We start from the raw sequence: 7,838 nt of genomic DNA on the forward strand, positions 1-7,838 counted from the left end.
CCTATTTTCAAAATTGGCACTTATATGAACACTATTTAGCCTCAAGTTTCGCTCTCGGGTGCAGTTTGAGGCCGTTATTCATGTTGCCGGGCAACACTGACTGTTCGGAAGTGTTTGGGGTTCAACCTAGTCCTCTAGTTCAGCCAACTTCCGGACAACAACCGTTAGCAGCAGTGATGTGGGAGACGCCAGTGAGCATTTGCCGCCGCACTGATATGGCGCGAGTGCTTGGCGAATGCGAGACCACGGAAAGGAGAGTGAAGAGCAAAAAAGAAAAAAAAATGTCATGTGTTTGTAATTTATTTTGTAAGATGTTCACTGCTGTAGCGTAGCCAGAGACTTTTTTCGAGAGGGGGGGGTTCACCATACCTTATGTATGTTCGTGCGTGCGTTTGTATGTGTGCATGTATACATACACATGAAAAACTGAAAAGTTTCGGGGAGGGCAGGGGGAGAGGGCTGAACTCCCCGAACCCCCCCTTCCCTCCCTGGCTATGCCAGTGGTTCACTTCCAGGGGAGAAATTAGCTCTACGCGATTCGACTCGGCCAATAGGAGGAATCCCTCCTATTGCCGATCCGAGCAGATACCGAGTAAATAGCCGATCTGGCTATCTGCTCCTGCTCTGCCCTTCTGAGTCATGCCGAAAAAACACTCAGGAGTGTGTTCATTCGACAGTGGACACTTGACTCACCGTGCAGAACACGGACCGTGTTCTGTGAACCATGCAGGACAAAGCAAAATTGTACGGTTATATTCAACTGTTGGCACCTTTGTGCCATCTTAAGCAATAAAATTTTTCTTTTCCTGCCGTAGATAGATGTTGCACACGTCTTCGTTAGAAATTATTTGCATTTATGTGAAAATTTATTGTGCCTATATTTACGGTTTTGGAAGCCTGAAACATAGTTTTGCCTGCCTATTTTTGGCGCCTAAAATGAGCTTTTTTAATGCCTAAAAATCCGGCCTCTGCTAATCACTTATGTCCTGTTGAATAGTGCTGTTCTACCGGCATATAGACAGGTTTGTTGGACTACAAAAGTAATTGCACATAATTTCAAAAAATGTTCTCCAATATGTTTGCTAGATGCACATGTGTCATTAATATTATCTCACCTTTTAGAAACCATTCAGTCCTTAAAGGGGCCATGAAACGATTTTGACGACATTGTACTAATGCATCGAGATGCTAGAGCAAACCCTTCAGATCATTACCAGACCAGTTTAGGCTCGTCACATAAAGTGTATTCTAATTTACTATAAGCCTTCAAATATGTGAACCCCTACAGTTCATAGTGGTGCTGCCAATCAAGTTTTCAGGTGCCATGTCGCATGAGTGAGCGATGTCACACAGGCAACAATATTATTGGCTATCCCACTAATGTCACGCATAACTTTGTAACTCTAGATGTAAGGAAGTGTTGTTTGTTATAGTTTGAGAGTGTCTTGTTGCATCGTGATTTAAAGTGGTCCTTGTTTCTAGCGTCGTTAGCTCTTCGTCGTGCGGATTGCAGCTCACGGACACCCCTGAGCGAAGGGCCCTTTGCGTACAAACAAAGGAACAGAGCTACCATAATGCAAAATCACTGCAGTCTTGCGGTCAAAAGAAAACACGCAAGGCAAAAAATAAAGTGCGGTATGCCAACAAATTCACTCTCAAATGGAAAGCAATCAAACAACTTTGATCCAAAATTCATCCAAAATTTTTGTGAAAATTGGGACTGGATATTCTTGTACTTTCTTTTGTGAAATGAACTTTTCTTGAAAAAATTGGCTTCTTTAATGTCTACCTTTCCATCTTTTGCACTGCCTGTAGGAAAAATAATAATAATATCTGGGGTTTAACGTCCCAAAACCACGATACGATTATGAGAGAGACGCCGTAGTGGAGGGCTTCGGAAATTTCGACCACCTGGGGTTCTTTAACGTGCACCTAAATCTAAGTACACGGGCCTCAAACATTTTCGCCTCCATCGAAAATGCAGCCGCCGCGGCCGGGATTCGATCCCGCGACCTTCGGGTCAGCAGTCGGGTGCCATAACCACTAGACCACCGTAGCGGGGCGTAGGAAAAATAATGTCTTGCAGCAATATTTCAAAGGCTTTGTTCTATATTTCAAACCTTTCTTTTTTTTAAATTTCTGTCTGAAATAGGAAATGCGCCAAGGTGCATCAAAGTTAGCAGACTTTTTTTATTTTGGCTGTGTTTGCCATTTCTCCGCATTTCTTTTTTCTTTGGTGGACAGCATAAGGACAGCGTGGATGTAATTCACACTGATGTGTATTAAAACCCACAGAAAAAAAAAAATTTAGGCAGCTTTGCACTAGGGGTGCCGAGCCTGAAGGAAGCCTTCTTTTCTCTTTCTTCCTCTCTTTATTTCTTTTTCTCTGTTTCCATTTTTTCTGTCTACTCTCTTTATTTCAATTTACTTATTTCTTCCCTCTTGCTCATTCTGTCTGTGCCATGCTTTACTCCCTCCCATCCTCCTCTCATCTTTGGTTGTCACCCTCGCTCTCTTGCTTTCCAGCTTGCTTACTCTTTATTTCTTTCGTTTTCTGACTTTCTCTCTGTTTCTCTCTTTCCCATTCTTTCTATGCTGTGCTGTGCTATGCTATGACCCGCCATGTTGGTCTAGTGGTTAAGGTGCTCGACTGCTGACCCGCAGGATGCGGGATCGAATCCCGGCCGCGGTGGCTGCATTACCGATGAATACGAAAATGCTAAAGGCCTGTGTACTTAGATTTAGGTGTACATTAAGAAACCCCAGGTGCTCAAAATTTCCGGAGCCCTCCACTACAGCGTCTCTCATAATCATATCGTGGTTTTGGGACGTTAAACCCAGCTATTATTATTACGCTATATTTTACTCTCTTCCCCCTCCTTTCCCTTCTCTTCACCCTCACACTTCCCTTACCCACCCCCTTGCTATAGTATACTATACAAGGCTAAAGCCATACCCAGCAATATTTTTTTTTTTTTGGAGGGGGGGGGTGTTTTGTGTGTAGACCGGTTAACTTTGGCAACTGGTGGTCACTGTGAAGGCATGTAAATATTTTGGTATCACCCGAAAATTTAAAGCCTGAAAAAATTTCAGGGGGTGGGGGTCAGAACCCCCTCACTCCCCCACCCCCCTTTATTATGGCCCTGTACAAGGCTATGCTGTGCTCTGCTAACGTGCCTGGATCAGGGTGTCTACCGACTGGGAAAACCAGGAATTCTCAGGGATTTTGGATAGTCTGGAAATACTCAGGGAAAGCTTAGAGAAATTGTGCTCCCATCAGGGAAAATCCACAGTAACATTCACAGTAAAATCCAGGGCAATGAAAGTCGTGGTAACGCTGGCTCGAGATTTTGTGAACGCACTTTTTTTTCAAACATGTCCAGGAATTCGGGACATCGACAACTAGCGCCATCTGTTGCGTTGGCCGCTGAGTGGCAGCGTCACTGAATGGGAAACGACCTTTAAACATTTATTGTAGTGCAACGCCTCAATATTCGCTTAAATCACTTCGTCCATATAATCTGGGAGTCATCATCTCACAGTGCGAGAAGTTTTGCTTTATTCCCATAAACTTCCTGGATGCGAGAGCCACTTTTATGTGCAATGTGAAACTCCATAGGAGAGAACTTAAAAATTTATATAAAAACAATGCGCCCTCACCTGCTTAAATCACCGAAGTGATTCAATCTCGATTATTCAATCTTCGCACCTGTGAAGTTTGGCTGATGTGGGCGAAGTTTCTGAGGTTCGACGGGAACTTTTGTAAAACGGTGCATTGCAGCAAAACCACCTTATAGGGGTGCATGCGCTTCATAGTGTTTTCGGTGGCCCCAAAACACGTGAAAATGTCAGTGTTCTTATACAAGTTTGTTTTTCTTGAAGCTGCTCAAGATATGGATTGTATGAATACTGTGGCGTTATTCAGTTGATAATTAGCAATGAGAAATCGGAGGTTAATTAGAGCAGATGATCAAAAAGGAGAATAGTTCCTCGTAATTCAAAGCAAGTAAGAATTAACAAGAGACATTGATACGCATACGAATCTTCCTCTATTGAGTATATGTAATGAGAGGTACTAATGAATTTAACAATTTATTTAAAACTTATTGGTGAAAGCGGTCAGTACAGAAGGACATGTATCATATATATATTTATAGGTAGTATTGCACCGTACACCATTGACACTAGATGGCTGTCGCATGTAACTAGCATTAGCTACTGTCATAGCTAATTACTAATAAAAGGTATAAAAGATATGGTTATTGTACTCTGGAATTATTAATACTTACACTTAGTGTTAATTAGGAAAGGGGTAAATAAGAATAAATTAATCGGAGGATCCCGTTGTAATGCATCACATGGAGTGGAGACGAAGACGATGAAAGATATAAGAATCTTAAGTTGCTAGTTAGTGATTAGGGTATTTTAGCCTAATTAGATGTAAGAATCTCAAGTTGCTAATTTGTGATTAGGGGTCTTTTAGCTTAATTATTATGGATAATTAACAAAATTGGCAATGACGTACCCGCAAGTATTCACACTGACTGAGGTTTACTCATCAACATTATGCACATTTGCACCCTGACGATATGTCATCACTTGTAACGATGAAATCACAAATTTTAGGCTCATAATAGAAGGCTTTCAGTATAGAAGCATACGTACATGAAATGTATACGGTATTCAATGTATGAAATTAAGATCAGAGATAGACAATAACACGGAATTACCTTTAGTGGTAGTCATCGATGGTTAGTAGTCAGGGATGATATTGTGGGGAAATCTATGGAACCGAATGATTAAAGGTGACAAATGAAATTTTATGCAAGAGAAACATATTTTATAGTTTATTAGTGATCGTTGTAGGCAGTTATCAAGTGTGGGTAGATGGTCAATAAATTAATAGGACGATATCATTGTAATGCATCAAATGAAAGTATACAGGGAGAGGCTGAATACATTTAGAGTGTTTTGCTAATTGGCAATTAAGGGCTCTTCAGCACAATTACAACATTTATTTTTACAGCAGAGCTGTTATGTCCACCCGTTGTCCGACTCGCGATGTAGACAATGATTATCATGTCGGCGTGTTGTCGTCGTTGTCATTGTCGGCGTTTTGAGCATAACTGTGCCTAGTTAAGCCAAGTGAATCATAGCCAATCGTAATTAAGCCTAGCTTAGCAGGGCAAAGCCTAATTTGCCAGGCATAATTAACTCAAAAGCTAATTAGCGATTAGTAAGCCGAGTTGAGATTCTTGTTGCATAGTCGTGCTGCGCTCAGCAAGATGTGCCGAGCAAATGCTAATTAAGACTAAGTAATACTGAGTTAACGTTAATTATGCTAAACCGTTCATTAGGCTTAGATTAACTTCGAATGCAAGCTAGTCGAGGCCGAGCTTCGAATGTGCGAGTTAGGCTAATTAAGCTAATTAAGTTATAATTAAGGCTAGTCTGCCTTGGGATGCAAGCTAATCGGGACCAAGTCTCCAATTTGCCACTAAGACCTATTAAGCTATTGCATGTCGGTGGGCTCATTGGTTTGGTAGCATTGTAACGAAAAAACAGCACATGAATATAGGGAGGGAAGGGGTACACACACGAGCGTTTTGTGTGTGCCCCTTCCATCCCTGTCTTCTTGCGCTGTTTTTCCGTTACAGTGCTATTAAGCTAATTATTCTAATTATCCTGCCTAAGCAGATTCATTTGGTGTTGTGATTTACTTGTGATTAATTTGGTGTTGTGATTAATTTGGTGTTGTGATTTACTGGTGTTGTGACGTACTTGGTGTTCTGATTACCAAGCGATACCCAATGAAACCCTATCAACACCTAGTCTATATACTCGTGATTTACAATGTGATCCCGTGAACACTTCGTGCATCGGCGTGTGAATGCATGTGTCGACACTTGGCTGGTAAAGCCAGGACCAGCCAAGTGTCGACCAGCTCCCCTCTAGCCCAGCTTTGCGCAACTCAGTGCAAGCTGCGCAAATTTTTAAAATTAGGTTAACCCAGAATTCACATTAGGAATGACTTATTATATGTTGATCTATATTCGCACCTTGGCATGAAGTGCATTACTAATGAATGGCGACGATGAATTCAACATTTTAAATGTAGGGGTGAAAGCTGTCAGTGTAGGACATAATTAAGATAGATAGCTAGTATATCAATCTATGCAGTTATAGTACGATGGCGGGAAATAATAGAATGTCGGTAATTATTAGCAGCGATAAATATAATTAATTTGTAATCAATTCGAATTATTCGAATAATATAGATGCCATTTATCACTGACATGTGCCACAAGAAACATTTACGAGAGATCACAATTTAAAGGAGTACTGCGTTGAAAACAGCGCAAAAACTGGACGAAGGCTAAGGAAAAAAATTCGGCAGATCTCACGCGTTGTGGGAATCGGTTTCGTGCGAAGCAGTCATCGATTACCTTTATGCTGTATTTTATGGCTTTGAGCCAAGCGTTACGAGGTGGATCGACGTGCTTTTGTAAGTGTGGTAGCTGTGTGCACATCGTGGGCTTACCAGGCACGTCGACAATACTGGCGTTTAAAGGGTAACTTATGGGGCGACGTAACGTCAGCCCTCACGTTAGAGCACATATGTCAGTATTATACAAACTAAGTTCACTTTATGGTGCAATCATGTGAATATCATACGTAACTTTCATTAATGTAGGGGTCGAGCAATGCTTCAACTTCAATGTAGCTTGCTGAATCATAGGAATACAAATGCAATGCTTATTAGACTGCTATAAAAGTGGAGCCATCACTGCAACCACAGACGTTAATCTGATATGACGTCTGTATCGCAGGAGTACATATGTAGTGTTTATTGCTTTCTTGTAAAATTAGATAGCCAGCACCACAACCACTACTGACGTTGCACCAACATTACACCTGCATAGGCTGTTTTTCCAAACCAGTTTATAGACCTGGCGCAGCTCTGTTGTAGAATAGCCGATTGCCGCGCAGAATGCTTGGGTTCGATTCCTGCTGGGATCCTAATTCTTATTCTTTCCAATCGTCGGGTCAACGCTGCCGATGTCGGTTTCTCTGAACGCTCTCGCATTTAAATTACCAATGTCTGTTCTCGCCGTTCCTGGGTAGATATAAGCTCTCTATCCCCTGTGGCGCATACCCGTACACCGCGGCCCGTGGTACACGGGTATGTGCCACACGTTCTGGAGGATAGTGTTTGACGACGTACGCGACAGGATTTTCACATTATTCGTGCCATCACCCGACAGTCATATTTGTCAAATCCTCTTACCCTTCCATGCCAATTTTGGTCTACACCAAGTTAGGGAGGCGATCAAGAGAGCACCGAGACGTAGGCGGCTAGACAGACAGGCAGGCAGGCAGGCAGGCAGGCAGGCAGGGCAGGGCAGGGCAGGGCAGGGCAGGGCAGGGCAGGGCAGGGCAGGGCAAGGCAAGGCAGGCAGGACAAAGATAGTAGCTAATACAATTAGGACAACATTAGAATTCAGTCAACCAAAGTACCAAGCAGGATTCTGTACAGGCTACTCGACAATAGACCATAGTGACACTGTCAGTGAGGCGATAGAGAAATGCGCGGAATATAACCAAGCCCTATATATAGCCTTCATAGACTACGAGAAGGCATTTGATTCGGTCGAGCATAAGCAGTTACGCAGGCGCTACGGAATCAGGGCGTCGATGAACCATATTTAAAAATACTGGAATAAATCTTAGGTTTAGGTGCACCTTAAAGAACCTCAGGTGGTCAATAATTCGGGATCCCTCCACGACGGCGTCCCTCATAATCATGTCACGGTTTTGGGACGCAAAACCCCAACAAT

Source organism: Rhipicephalus sanguineus, chromosome 5 (assembly GCF_013339695.2).
Source record: "Rhipicephalus sanguineus isolate Rsan-2018 chromosome 5, BIME_Rsan_1.4, whole genome shotgun sequence".
NCBI classification, from domain to species: Eukaryota; Metazoa; Arthropoda; class Arachnida; order Ixodida; family Ixodidae; genus Rhipicephalus; species Rhipicephalus sanguineus.